The following is a 16,262-nucleotide window of genomic DNA, read 5'->3' as shown; positions in this document are numbered from 1 at the left end:
CATGTAAAAATAACAAGTACACTCATTTATTTTTATGTGAACTTTCTTTGTCTTTTATAAATGCAAAAATTGCGTGTGCACATACACACAGATGTACAGACACACATATCCAACGTAAAATAAGTTATTGACTCTTCCAAGAATATGAACACAGGCAGCAATATGGCTTTCTAAAAGATCTAAAATGAAGTCACCATCTTTATTTAGTAGGTAGTATTCTTTAAATCAGAAGTTACATCAGTCAAGTTGAAAATCCACCCCAGGAAAATTCAAGATGGTTGGAACTAGAAAACATCATTTTGAGTGAGGTAACCCAGATCCAGAAAGACAATTATCACATGTACTCACTCATAAGTGGTTTTTAATCATAAAGCAAAGAAAACCAGCCTACAAATCACAATCTCAGAGAACCTAGACAACAATGAGGACCCTAAGAGAGACATACATAGATCTAATCTACATGGGAAGTAGAAAAAGACAAGATCTCCTGAGTAAATTGGGAGCATGGGGACCTTGGAGTAGGGTTGAAGGGGAGGGGAGAGGCAAGGAGGGGAGCAGAGAAAAATGTACAGCTCAATAAAAATTAATAAAATAAGAAAAAAGAAAAAAAAAGAAAATCCATCCCTGCATCTCCAGTAACGGTTCTCTATACTTCCCTTCTCACTTCTTCCTCCCTATTTCTCTCTTCCCCCTTCGACATATTCTAGAATGTTTCATAGGGTGTCTCACTTATTTTACAACAGTCTGAATTCATCACTTAAGCAGACCATGTTTGACCCTGGTGTATTTACATATATTTATAAGACTATGCTTATTGCCGGGCGGTGGTGGCGCAAGCCTTTAATCCCAGCACTCGGGAGGCAGAGGCAGGCGGATCTCTGAGTTCGAGGCCAGCCTGGTCTACAAGAGCTAGTTCCAGGACAGGCTCTAGAAACTACAGGGAAACCCTGTCTCGAAAAACCAAAAAAAAAAAAAAGACTATGCTTATTTATATAATTGTATATGCTATATATTGATACATATATGTCTCTATATATGCACATGTATGTATATATGCAAATATAAAATATTACAAGTTAGACAGTATATGCCTTCATAGTCATCATCACATACTTGGAGAATTTTGAGGATAAATCTAAGCTCTCAAAGGAAAAAGCATGTGTTCAATCTAAGTTAGCTCTAAAACTAATACATGATTCAGTATGGTAGAGAAAGGGAGGGCAAAACCAATGCATTGAGGTAGATAAAGCATATTCTTGCTTGGTCAAATCAGTATATACAATTTTTAGTTTGACTATTAAAGTTATAATTATATGACATACTTTATTCTTGTTAGATGATCATTAAAGATGTTAGCCTTTGATTTGTGTTCTTCAGCTATTTCAAAGGCCATTGACATTCTGTGTTGAAAGTATTAGACCAGCAATAAAGTGATAATTTTGTCAGTCTCGTAGACCCAAGGCTGTAGGGACTTCTGGTGGGATTTGAAACTTTCCAAAGATCTCTATTCCAAGGAACATTTCCCTAGTGGTTCTTACATTCCCGGAGGCCACCCCTTTCCGGTATAAGTGTTTTCTTTGACAGTATTAGTTTTTCAACATTTCTGCAGTATAATCACTGGGAGGAAAATACTTAACACGCAGTATTTGGGGTTCAACAAATAGGCCAAAATTGTGATAATTTGGTATGCAGATCCAGAGGCCAAATTTTCCTCAGAATTGCCTTACAAGCCAAACTGTTTATAAAACTGGGAATTCATACATTACTAAGAACTCATTTGATTAAAACATTTTCTCTCTAATTACAATTTTGAACCAAGTAGAATTGAATAAGCAAGGATACAGGAATAGACCTTGACCTTAAGCAGGTATGTCCTGAGGGAATGAAAGCCCTGAACAGACTACTGGGTACAAGTAAACAAAACATATGTGGAATGCTTTTGTTAGGAAGAGCATGAGCGCGTGCGTGCGTGTGTGTGTGTGTGTGTGTGTGTGTGTGTGTGTGAGAGAGAGAGAGAGAGAGAGAGAGCTTTGAGTACTTTATATATCCATACATATCAATATAGACAAATAGCTGTTTTTGTGTTTTTATTCCTTTTTTGTTACTAAGTTTAGTTTATCTGTTCTTGTGCTTTTCATCCTCTTTGCACAGAGTATTCCTTAGGTACCATTTAAGACACTTGGGAGGGTACTGAAGAAACATTTGTTTGAAAATGGAATGACAGTGTTTTGGTGAGAAAACTATAATTTGGAAATATTTCTGCTCAATCTACCAACATCCATGTGGATCTGCAGAGAGGAGGGGGAGCCCATTTCAGTAAAATGCCCTTTCTGGTCATTTCTAAGTAATTTATTAGGAAAAAAACACTGAAAGGCTCATGTTGAATTGGTTATTTTTGGTAATATTGCTATTTCTCTCTGCTTAGGGTTTATCAATTATGTGAACATGTGTGCCTCATAAGCCCTAGTTCCTACTCTTTGGCAGCCATGCTTGTCAGGAAGACTTACTGACTAGTTTCCATCAGTGTGCACATTAAGAATAATGTCTCTGGTTTGACCAGCAAGCTACTTTATTGTCTAACTAAATGTTTAATCTCTGCAGAAGCTCTTCATAACTCCCACTTCACAGCAGCCTTGGTGACACTTCTTATTTTAACTGTGTCAAATTATGCTCAATTTATTTTGTTTGATTTCCTCGTTGTGCGCTGCTATGTGTTCTGCAAACCTTCTTTCTGGAAGTTAACCCACAGCAGGGAGACACTTGTCACAAGGTGACTTTACCAGCAATACTTTCTCCTTGGTGATAGAATTGGCTCACCTGCCAGCTTCCAATGGCTTCCCCCAAACACATAATGGCCGCTTCCCACTGAGATCTGAGGCAACCCCCTGCATCTTGGAACCTGGCCAGAATGGCACTGCTGAGACACACAACCAGGAACTTAGTTGTTCAGATGTGCAAATAGGATAGTGGGACAGTGAATGAATCTTCCTAATTTGAGATTCTCTAGGCAGCTGCCTGCTATAATCTTACATTTTAAATGGGAAGACAAATCCTACAGTTTGGGTTGAGGTTGAAAAATGAGAAAATTAAAGGCATTAAAGGGCATTTGAAACAATGAGCAATTTATAGATACCTGAATTAAGGTCTATGCATACATATAAATATGTGTGTTTCACACACACACACACACACACACACACACACACACACAGATCACAGCATTACCAACTAGCAGCTTAAAGCTATTCGCACAGCACTGGCATCTTGATCTACACGAAGAAAGTTTTGCTTCCAGTGTTAGTATGGATAAAGGTAATTGCCATTCTAGAAGATAGTGAGCAAGTGTGTGTTTGCGTGTGTATATATGTTATATATGTGTGTATATATCGTATTTTGATATGATAAATTGTATTAAATATATTAAGTAAATTATATTAAAATCATGACAGATTAAGCCACCATGACAGGAATTTTAGTGACAAGAAAGTGTATGATGTGAGTTTTAAGGAATTAATTCCTTTCTTTGTTTGGTGGCTTTTGCTTCTCATCTCGATGATGATTTTCAGTCTGTCTGAGGCCAAATTATAGTGATATGCATGTGCAGTTCCCATTAGTGTCAATAGGAATTACGCACAGTGACGGAAGAATAGACCCCATATGTTTATGAGCAGTGAATGATTTGAAGCAGCTGTGAGACATTCTTAGCAGCATCTCTATCACTGCATGCAATCCCAGCAAGGTTTTCTTTAAAAAAATTTTTTAAAGAACAAAACACAGGAATCCCTTTTGTTATATAGATTTTAAGAGCTTATTATTCCAATAAAATTGTCTTAAAATATTTACATTTGAACAGTATGTATAGAGAATACCACCCTAGCGAAAAGCAATTTTCAATTATAGCAATTCCAAGAATAATGCTTTTTAAATTTTTGAGTGTTTCAGGCATGAATACTGTGTTTACATCATTGCTACCCCTCCCCCTTTCTAACTCTTTCTGTGTCTCCCTTCTCCTTCTCAAATTTATGACTTTTTAATTATTCTTTCTCTCTCTCTCTCTCTCTCTCTCTCTCTCTCTCTCTCTCTCTCTCTCTCACACACACACACACACACACACACACACACACCCCAACTATTCATTTTTTTTTCATTTTTTTTCTCATGGTTTATTTTTTTTATATTTAAAAATTTCCATCTCCTTCCCTCCTCCTCCCCCCTCCCTCCCCTCCTTCTCCCCCTTCTCTCCCCTCCTTCTCCCCCTTCCCTCCCCTCCCCTCCACCCATACCTCCCCTCCCTCCCTCTCAAGGCCAAGGAGCCATCAGGGTTCCCCACTCTATGCTAAGACCAAGGTCCTCCCAACTCCCCCCAGGTCCAGGAAGGTGATCGACCAAGCTGAGAAGGCTCCCACAGAGCCCGTCCATGAAGAACAATCAGAGCCCAGAGCCATTGTCCTTTGCTTCTCAGTCAGCCCCCGTTGTTGGCCACACTCAGAGAGACGGGTTTGGTCGCATGATCCATCAGTCCCATTCCAACTGGAGTTGGTGATCTCCCATTAGTTCTGTCCCACCGTCTCCATGAGTGAACGCACCCCTCTCGTTCCTGACTTTCTCCCTCATGTTCTCGCTCCTTCTGCTCCTCATCGGGACCTTGGGAGCTCAGTCCAGTGCTCCAATGTGGGGCTCAGTCACCTTCCCCATCTGTCGCCAGCTGGGGGTTCCCTCACGGTCCTGACTTTCTTTCTCATGTTCTCTCTCCTTCTGCTCCTCATCAGGACCTTGGGCTGATCATTGGGCTATGATAAGGTACTGGAGTTTGAACCCAGAGAACACATGTTCTCCCTTTCTCTGCAGCCACTGGCCACCTGTAGCTTACCATCTAGGGCACAGGCCATGCATTTCTTCTAATGTGTTTCAACTTGAGACAAGAGCTGAATTTGTGTGCTTTCACAGAAGTGATTATTTTGACACTTATTGTTTGAAGACCTCGTACATTAATATAATGTGGTATAGTACATGAAGATGCTTGCTGCCACACCTGACCATGTGAGTTTGATACTTAAGGCCCACATGGCTGAAGGCCATAAGCAGCCCGTGTAAGTTTTCCTTTGGACTATATACACATATAATGACAATGCAGTCACACCAACTACATTCTTCCATCATGCATAAATAAATGTTCTATAAAATCTGAGTTTAAATGAAATTGGGCTAGTTTGCTGTAAACTCCAAAAAGTATTATAATAAAGTTTGCTGAATGGGATAGTGGCCATGTGGCCTTGTAGCCTCATTTAACAATGAGGACAGAGATCCAGCATCATTGCAGAGGACTGATAGGAAGGGGTGGGGAAAGAGGTAAGAGCTTTTCTACAGCATTAGTATAAGCTCCTGTGTTTATCTCTCTTAGATATTTCTGTCTTCTCCTTGCCTGAGAAAGGTCAGAAAGCCCTACACTACTGCTGAAGTTATATGCCATCTAGAAATATCTAGCCATTCCATATTAATCCAGTTCTGTAGCCCTGGAGTGTTTGCTCAGAAGTCAGCTTGCCTTGTTCCTACTTATCAGCCTAAGGGATTAAAGTGAATGCAATTCATGGATATTTTGTTCTTGGACATAGGGCCAAATTCTTAGATTAAACTCCTTTTAACTTCAGCAATTTCCCTGGCATTTTTTTTTTTGGAAAGGTAGTGATTCTTTTTGAGAAAATATCAATAAGTAAATTCTCTAGTGGTTCCTGATCTCCTGTGCACAAACCACTATTAGGGCAATATGATATTTCCCATTCATATGATTGTTTAAAATATGAACGTGAAGCTAAAGGCATTAAATATCTGTGTCCCTCCTTTTCCTCGTACCTAGTCTAACTCCTACTATCAACAGTACTGAGGGTTCTGTGCTTTATTACAGGATTTGGATCTCAGCACATCTTACTACTTTTCTTATATTTGGGGGGGAAGGAATGATGACTGTTTTTGAGGTGGTAATAACTATTTCCATCTGTGTCACACACTCTGGTTTATTCATGGTGCAATGACTCATTGGCTTGTTTGTTCATTTAAAGTGAAATCTAAGGAAGTTGAACTTGGCCCGGAGAGATGGCTCAGCTGTTAATAGGACATGCTACTTCTGCAGAAGCCCTGGCTTTGATTCCCAGCACCCACAAGTAGCTCACAACCATCAATTACTTCAGTTCAAGAGATCCAGCTCCCTCTTATGACATCCACAATCACATTGGCAAAACAAATATGCACCTAAAATTTAAAATAGTAAGAAAAGAAAGAAGGTTAAATCCTCAAAGCAGAGATTAGAATCGCGGTTCACAGATATGTGGAGAGTAGAAAGGGGCACCATAGTGGCCGCAGTTAGTCACTGATGGGGAAGCTCAGCCAAACACCTTGTTTGTGGGATGTGTCCCCCCTCCCCCGGGGGCCCCAAATAGCTTATAAAATCATCTATGTGTGCTTGTTTTTTTCTCTTTGTTTTTCCTGCACTCCTCGCTGGAACTCAGGTTTTGTAAGTCCTCCTTCTTTCCTTTATTAAAGAATATTTTATATTAGAGCTAGTCTGGTGAATTCCAACTGCAGATCGACCACACCCCTTCAAGTCACAGTGTATAAATTACTTGAACATCACCAGGAGAGTAGATTTGAATGTTGTCCAAGGGATGGTAAGTATGTGAGATAATGAATATTTCAAACACTCGTATTTGGTCACTACACAACGTTTGCACATTTCAAACAAGGGCATGCAGCCACCTGCCTAACTTTTTACATGCCACATTTATGTGATCTTATTTAAAATTTGGTTAAGTAAGTGAACAAATAAGTAGATAAGTGAATGAATAAAAAAATTCAGAGATCGTTCTCTGCAGAAGAAATTAAATGGAAGTATAATTTTCCCTTCTTTTGGGACCCCCCAGTTTACCAGAATCAAGGTACTCTTTTGTTTTCATTTGACTTGGATCTTGTCTGCATGCAGAACCTCAATATCTTCTTTAATAGTGGAAGCCCTTTCCTCTAGCCTCTTACCAAAAGCCAGGTTTATTTTTATTTCTGGTCCTACAGTCAACTACCTAGAATGTGTTTCCTGATCCTTATAGGTAGTTGAAGTTGTGTGATGGTTGCTAGTCCCTGAAGAGTGGGACTCTGGCCCTGGGGTTTTATGAAACAGTCCACATTCTTCATGTTCCCCTTCCTTTTGTGCTACTCAATGCAAATCAGCAAGAGTTCTTTCACTACTGAGGAGTCACAAAGTGACTGGCATCTTAGCCCAAGTCATCTCATGGTTGGGAATCGCCTATCATGGCTGGGAATAGACCTATCAAAAATTATTCTTAAATAATGAACTTTGATTCCACTGAAGCTACTTCCCTTCTGTTTATTAGCTTTCTCCCTCCTCGATCCTCTGAAAACACAGCCTCGATATCGTCGCTATGTGATTCATCATGGGAGGCATAATTCTTAGAGATGATGCTCTGAGAAGAGAGTTCTATCACTCTACACATAAGGCAAAAGTCAGAATTTGGGTTATTTTAATTATTAATTCATTTATTTGTGATGGTAGGGCTCAAACTAAGCATCTCAATCATGCAATGAAAACTCTCTATCACCAAGCCTCAGCCCCAGTCCAGCTCAGGGTTTAATTGGTAAAAACAGCATGGATATTTGGGGTTATTTTTGCTCACTGCATAATGCTCACACATATTTTTAAATTATAGCTTTTATCACCTATAATTTTTTGGCATCACCCCAGCAAAATATAAACGATGGCCTATTTACACTTTCTAGAACTATTCCAAAGTACCTCGAGGTGAGAAACACAACGGAAACCACATACATTGTCTAATTATCTAATGTCCCTTTCCCCAAGTCCATGAGCTTTTTGTGAAGAAACAGCCCAGTCATTGCCACTGACGTTGGGAAAGGCAGTTTAATCAAGGAGCAGCATTGAGAAAATGAGATGAATGTCTTTAAAAGTTCATTCCTCACTACTTTTCAAGAAAATTCATTCCAGATGAATCAAATATTTAAATTAAAAAGCTAAAACCATTAGAGAATAATAGAGATTTTAAAAAACCTAAGTGGAGAAGTTCTTTTTCAATATAACACAAAAGTTAGAAACTTAAGTTAATATCTTTGCATTTAATGTACATACAAAAGGCACTATAAATACATTTAAAAGAAAAATAACACACTGGAAATAAGCAATTTGTAAACACAAATTATATTGTAGAACAAGGGACAATATTCTGAATATATAAGGAAGCCATAAAATTAATGATAAAATTACCAGCAACCTAATAGAACGATGTAAGAGAAATATGAACAGACAGTTTATTGAAAAGATAATTAAATGGTTCTGTAAAAGATTTTTATAAAGCTTAATCTCATTCATAATAATAGAAATACTATTAAACCTGTAATGGGAGACTATATATAAAGTTTCATGCAGCCCAATATTGTTGAAAATATGGAGAAGTAAATACTATAATATGTCATTTTTACATGAGTCTAAATTGCTACAGTTTCATGTGTAGGAATTTAGCAATATTTTATGAGTTTTAAATGCACATGTGTTTTGACCTTGTAGTCCTGCTTCTAAAAGTCTCTTCTACAAATATATTCATACAGTAGTGATGCACGTTGAAGAATATTCACTGTATTATTTATTATAAATTATTGGAATCAACATGCATACCCATTATTTAGATAAACTGTTAAATAACAGTAAAGTCACAGAATGGAAAATCATGCAGGCACATTATGATATATGACATAATAATTCGGACATGTTAGTGAATGAAATAATGATCCATAAAATAGTATGCAGTGTTATTTTGTGGACACTTTCTTGTATTTATCTGTGTATTGCAAAAAATCTAAATCTACTTTAAAGAATATGTAAGAGACTTATGAGGTTAATTGTCTCCCCAAAGTAACTGTGCAGCTGAGGAATACAGGTAGAAGTGCGTATTCATTTTCCAGCAGATACTTGAAATAAAAATTCCCTCCTATTATTGGAGGTAGTAATTCAAGATGAAGATGCTTCCGTGTCCTACTTCTGATTGCTTTCCTTGTACCGGGCATGGCTGACTTCGTGCTGTGTGCTCACATGCTCTGGCCTCGGTGTTCAGGGCCCTTGTATATCTTGTGTGTTCAGATTTCCCTTCTCTTTTCTTTTTAAAATCTCTATATAAGGATACAGTGAGATCAGATTATTTTCTGCCCTAAAAGCCCCATCTCAACTTAATCACTCCCTGTAGGGCTCTAATTCCACATAGAGCCATACTCTAAGATACTGGAGGCTAGGGTGCTTCAACATAGGAATGCAGGGAAGATGCAATTCAGTAAATAGCAAAGGCAGACTCACTTCTGGCTTCATTGTTACTGACCTTTGAACTTCATAATATATGCTATATTTGCTATAAAAAAATCACAAAATCAATGAATAATACAAAAGTCAGGTGATTGTGTTTTGTTCCAGTAGACAAGGGAACAATATAATTTGATTGCTGGAATCTAGAATCTTAAAATACAGTATCAGTAGAAGCGGGTGCCTGTTTCTGTAATATATTCTTGGATATAGGGGATATATTTGCTTTATTCAAATATCTACTATGTGATTCTTTAAAACAGAAACCTTTCAAGTTGATTGACGTCAAAGGCAGGTTTAGTATTTTGGTCAGTTAAAGAGAGTTACATCTGACCATTTTTATTAATTTAGCAGTTTAATACTGCCAAAGTAATAGAACAAGATTTTCATGTACAACAATTTCATTCTTTGACATTCTATTCTCCTTTGAGTTACATCAGTTATGGATCTGCTTAACAGAGAATTCACACTTACATTTGAATAGAATTTAAAATAGAATGAACAAAAATATTCTTAATGCAGTAGCCATAAAAAGACAGTTGTATATATTAGTCATAGCTACTGTGTAGTTACCATGATAATCTACCTACTCTATGCTTCCTCTGAGGTTTCAAAAAAAAGTAGAATAGCTATCTTTCTGAGTTGTACATTTTCTTGTTCCTAGACTGGGGGATGCCTGGTACTTCAAGATCCATACTGTCTTGTGTTTATGATAGTCATAACTTCTACAAAGGACTCAAAGCTCAGTAGTCTTTGAGGCATGCTATATAAAATTAAATGTTTATAAAGATGCACACCAATTCAGTTACTCTAGTGATGTGCTTTTAAAGATAAATACAACACTATGGTACTAATGAGAAAATGTCACATCAGAACATGATTAATTTCTGACCTCCCATAATACTGCATTAATGTCTAAAGTATACAATGACAGGAAAGCTACAATCACAATATCTCGCTGATATACCTACTATCCAAGACCCAATAAACGGCAATATCAATACATATGATAATGCAGAAGTGAGGAAATCTCACAGCATTCAACCCCCAACCCCAGACGAAGAACTAGAAACAAGTAATAGTCATTGGCCTTCCCCAGGGATGAGATACCTAATTGGTTATCCAGCAAAAATTGTTCAGCCATGAAACCATATAAGCAAAAGCCACCCTAAATAGACTTAACAGGTTTTATTTATGTATTTAAGCACACATATGTGCTTGCATGTCCACACATGTGCACATGTACACTACACACGGTGGGCAGAAGAAAAAGAAAGCAATCTCTCCAGCCTATATCATATATTTCTTAACATAGAAATATATATTTCGTATTAAAATAGTTACATCATTTCTCCCCTTCTGTTTCCTCCCCCTAAATCTTTCCCTCCAACTCCTTCCATGGTGTCCCCTAATTCCAACTCAAATTCGTAGCCTTTTAGCTTTTTACTACTCTCCAGAAGGACTTATGGGTCTAAGTATTCCCCTATTGTAGTGGTATGAAAGGAAATGGCCCCATAGGCTAATAGGGAGAGGCACTATTAGGAGGTGTGGCCTCGTTAGAGTAGGTGTGGTATATTTGGAGGAAGTGTGTCACTGGAATTGTGCTTTGAGTTCTCAGATGCTCCTGCCAGGCCCAGTGGGGCACTCTTTTACTGCTGTCTGCCCATCTGCATATAGAATTCACTGTTGCCTCTCCAATACCCTGTTTGCCTGCATGCGGCCATGTTTCCCACAATGACGACCACGGACTAAGCCTCTGAAACTGAAAGCCAGCCCCAATTAAATGCTTTCCTTTGTAAGACTTATCATGGTCATGGTGTCTCTTCACAACAATACAAACCCTAACTAAGACACTACGTGCTTAAAGCCTGCCCTCACAGGTATGTTTTTCTCTTGCCTTCATGACTGTTCAGAGATGTATGCTTTTCCCTCTACTCTGCAATAAGGAAAATGATGTTCCTGGCATTGTGTGACATATAGAAATGCATTTGTCACTTCTAGGGATTTCAGCCCTGTTTAGGAGTTTCATCTGCACACTCACACACATATTAGAGCTGTGCTGAGGGCAAAGGAAAAAGGAACACAAATATGGCAGACAGTAAAACTGATTTTACAGCACTAGGAAGTACCTGACATATAAGCAACTTACAAAAACTACACGAAATTTACTTTCGGAAGAAGAGCTTCTTAGGATGGACCTATGCAAAGGCTATTTGATTATATATTTAATCTACTGTCTGAGAAGGTATGCATTATGTCTTTCTGCAGCTTGAGATAACAGGTTATTCTACAAATCCAATTCTTATTGCATCAAAACCTTAGCAAGGAGGTACACTCAACCGCTCACTACCATCCAAAGAGTAGCAGTTACAATGAAGACCTTGAACATCTCGGTTCTACTCCGTGAAACCTGGCCTGTCCTTCATGCAGGGAAGCTAATTTGGCTCACTTTTAAGGTAGAGTGTAGAAACGAACTCTCTGAGATGGGATGGTCTGTACTTATGTCAATCTCAACGAAGTTGACTTGTTAGTCATGCAAATTTATTTTGAGGAAAAATATTTCTTTCGGGCCAGGTTAATTTTATTCCAGAATTTTGTAAAGAATGATGATGAGGCTTGGAGAGTTGGCTCCGTGAACAAAAACACTCACTGCTTTTACAGAGGACCCAGGCTTGATTCCCAGCATCCACTTAGCATCTCACAACCAACGGTAACTCCAGTTGCAACTTTCATCAGGACTCTGAGAGCACCAGGCATGCACACGGTGCACACACATAAACACAGATGAAAATTCGTACGTAGAAAATATTAACATAAATAAATTATAAAATAAATATTGTGAACTTGGCCTTTTCCTCGGCCACTTAAACCATTGTCTGTTTGAAGTAGATCCAAATGTCCTTTGCAATGAGATTTCAGAGAGCAGCTCTCATCACCATGCTGGGGGTCCTCGTTTGGCATTTTTAGAGCAGTCAGAGGGGAGGCCTTCCTGCCTCCCATAGCCCCATTAATAAGCAGAGACCAGCCCCGGCTCCCAGCACAGCCACCCATTCCAGCGCAGTAGTAAATCAGTCCCGTGTGTTTTCCTAATTTTAGGTTTGGTCCGACTTACCCCCATCTAATAGGAAAAACATCTGGTCTACTTTTTCTTTTAATATGTGCTTTGCATCAGGAACCTGTTGCCCTGGGACTAGGTAGTAACAAGAAGTTGGTTCTTGTACCTGGCTGCCTAGGACCACGTGTTGTCTGATACTTAATCACAGCTTGCTTTCCATTTCTGCCTTCCCTTTCTTTAAAGCTCTGATTTACAATAAGGCTTTGACATCACAATCAGTTTGGGCCTGTAAATTCCCCGATTAGTAAAACTCCTGAGTTGTGGTACATTCTGGGTAAAGAAGAGGTTTTAAGTTATTTTTATTTTTTTAAGTTATTTTTTAGTATTAAATTTAAGGGCCATTCTGCTCACCTGAGCTGTTACCATCGTATCATTGCACTAAGATATATATGTGTGTGCTATGTCTGTCTATATGTATATAGATATAGACATATTTTGTTATATATATAACAAATATATAAAGGTTTTGCTATATATATGATATTTATCATTTCCTATATATATGATGTGAGAAATATCATATATATAGCAAAATCTAGATGGAAACAGTTTGAAGAAAGCTATGAAACACCATCCTAGGAGTCAGTTTAGGTTCTGTTCATAAGGCAATCATGATAACACAGATTGAGTCATCTTGTTTGTTTGTTTGTTTGTTGTTTCTGAGACAGAATGTCCCCACGTAACTCTGGCTGTCCTGGAACTTGCTGTGTAGATCAGACCATCCTGCCTCTGCCTCCTGAGTGCTGAGATTTAAAGTAGTTAAGCCACCATCACCTGTCCTGAATCATCATTTGAAAGGTCCAGAGCATGACTTCATATAAATATTTGCAAGTTGTCTGAGCTACAGAAACCTTCAAAATGAAAAGGGTCTAAGGTCATTTGCTTTCCAAAATAAGGTTTTTCCTTTTTATTTTTTATTTTTTTGCCTTTTGACATTCATCCTTGACAATTTTTCCATTTCTTGCTCTCCCCCACCACAGCGCCTTTCCTTCCAGAATCTTCGCTTTCTGTCTTTCCTTTTCCTAGGGTATTTTTGTTATAGTGAAAAGACAGATTTTTCTGACTGAGGACAGATTTTTCTGTCTGAATTCAGATCACTTACTACAAAGAATGTCTAGCTCTCCACTTGACTTTCTACTCCTCTAGTATGGTCAGAAAATCACAGACAACATAAGATAACAGGGGACCAGATAGGAATTAACTTCATATAGCCCCAGGCCTAAAAGCTCTTCCCAAATCTACAGTATGTTAGGGGACTTTAGCTCCCCAAAGTAACATAGCTGTTTACACACTCCTGCTTCTGAGTTCCTTTTAACTGGGGCCTGAGGAGAAGTGCATGGGCAACGGCCCATTGGCAAGCAGGAATTAATTATTGAAATCAATTATTGTGTATTTCCAATGGCTGCAGTCCTCAGTGAGTTGACATAAAAACTTTGTCTCAATGGCTGTCTCTGAGAAAAGAGATTGAAATAAATAAGAAAGAAAAGGAACAAATTCTCTGGTCTTACTCCATCTTGTAGAATTTCACCAAACCTTTGCTTTTGGGAAGTTGATAAAAAGAAAAGATTTTAACTCTTTTAATTTGTGGATGGTGAGTGATGGCCTTTTTCAGAGCCCAAAGAATCTCATTCATAATATATTTTTTTTTTTATTTCTGACACAGGATACTAAAACAATTTGAAAGTAAGTTTTCTAGTCTTTCTAATGAAGACTGAACCAGCATCTCCTGGCCTCTTCTGTTCTCAATTCTTGGTCTGGAAATACTGGGGTTTTACTTGCAAGAATTCTCAGGTGACTTTAGGAAGTTGGATAAACAAATACAGCATGAGCAAAGTTGTCACCCTTGGGAATTGCATCAATGGATAAAAGCTAAAGCTCCCAATAAATATAAGGCCCCGTGGACTCCTGAATGTGGTATTTTCAAGGCAAACATTAAAAGAAAAGAAGGAATTTCCTAACAACTAATAAAGATATCCTGGGTTAAGAGGGAGAAGAGACATACAACGTCATGATGAGTGTAAAAGAGATAATACACCCAAGAAAGAGTCTTTCAGCATGGACAGCTAGTTTAAAAAGAGGACACCACGGAACTATTTATTCACCAAGGCTGACCTACAGATGTGTCCAGGCAAGGCCCAGGGCTTTGCTACAGGAAGCCTGTCGAGTAGAATGAATGTAACTCAGACCCACAGTCACAATATCTTTTCTAAAGACCTCACAACATATATAGATAGCAATATATAAACACACGCCATTTGGAAAAGAAGCAAGAGAATTCTTCTAAAACAAGACACATAGTCACGGCTAAGTCGAAAAGAAGGATGCTTCATGTACCGTATGGAAAAGTCAGACTGTATAGCTTCTTACGCTGTGAATTTCCTGTCTCCGGGTGTCACCTGTTAAAACCCTGCCTTTCGCTCCTATCCTCTCATTGTTCCCCGTCTCTGCATTCTGGATAGATCCTCCTTGCAATGTTCTGCTACCTCCAGCACTACTTTCTTTTGGGGTTCCCAACTGACAGAGGCTATGGCACCTGAAAATTATTGCTGTGTAATCTGGATTCTTAATAGAAAATCCAGGAGGCCCAATTCTGGCCAGCACATGTGAATTGAAAGGAAATAAATATTCTCTTTGAAGGGCAAAGAGAAGTCATGGGTAATTTCATGCTGGCCTCCCCTCCCGTCTTTTATTCTCCCTAGATTCGATGACAATGATTAGGGATGAGTCTGTCTCTTGCCTTATAGGTCATATGAGGAAGTCCCAGTCTCCATTCTATTCTTTCAAGGCTGTATTTACTGAGCGGCCAACTCTTAGCTTGTCTCAGATGTCAATTTTTAAATCTATTTGATACAGTGTGCAAATTAATACGTTTTTCTTTGTTTTCTTCGCTACTCTTTGAAGCCTTTCCCCAGAAGTTATGGTATAATAATAGCGAATAGAAAGGGAGAAGGGCTGAGCACAGAGGAAAGATGAGTGGTTTATATTGAGTTTGTAAATAACCCTGAATAGGGCTAAAACATTGGCAAGAGGGGATAGTAAAAGGGCCGCATATCAAGGTAAGGAGCCAGAGCATGATGAAACTTCTAGCAAAGTAAATGTGAATGTATGAAATTATTAAATTGCTTGCTACAGTTTCATTTTTTGAAGCTACTTATTGAAACAAAACTATTATAAAAGGGTTGTCTTTTCAAACTTTGGTGAGTAAAATAGAGTATTGCCAATAACCTGTTAAGACTTGGGGGAGAGTGTCTATGGGATTCCATTGGCTAACAACTCACAAATATATAACCCATTCTGGTACTGAGGTTATTTGCTGACATCTGATGTCTAGTTGCTATACTATATGGTATATCATTAGAACTCTTCTGATATATGCATACATACATATTTTAGGAATCCTCTACAATATTATCTTTACATGTAATCTTTTCAAAAAGCCTTTGGTGTTATTAACTCCTCCTCATATTTGTTCCTCTAGTCTGCCCTCCCATTTCCCATCTCAATTTATCACTTCCTCATCCATGATTCTCCCTTTATCCCATGTACCTCTGTGTTTTGTCCTTTCTCCCCCTAAAGCACCCACTCCCCATGGCCCTACACTAATTTCCCAAGCTCTGTGGGTATTTCAAATGCAGCACATAAATTTGAAGATTCAATGCTACATCCACAAATGAGAGAAAATGTAGGATGTATGCCTTTTTGTGTCAGTGTTAACTCACTCAGCATGATTGTTTTCCTCTTCATGAGATGGAATCTATTCCTGAAACAGTTATTGAGGAC

Source organism: Arvicola amphibius, chromosome 5 (assembly GCF_903992535.2).
Source record: "Arvicola amphibius chromosome 5, mArvAmp1.2, whole genome shotgun sequence".
NCBI lineage: Eukaryota > Metazoa > Chordata > Mammalia > Rodentia > Cricetidae > Arvicola > Arvicola amphibius.
This window is presented reverse-complemented; position numbering follows the sequence as displayed.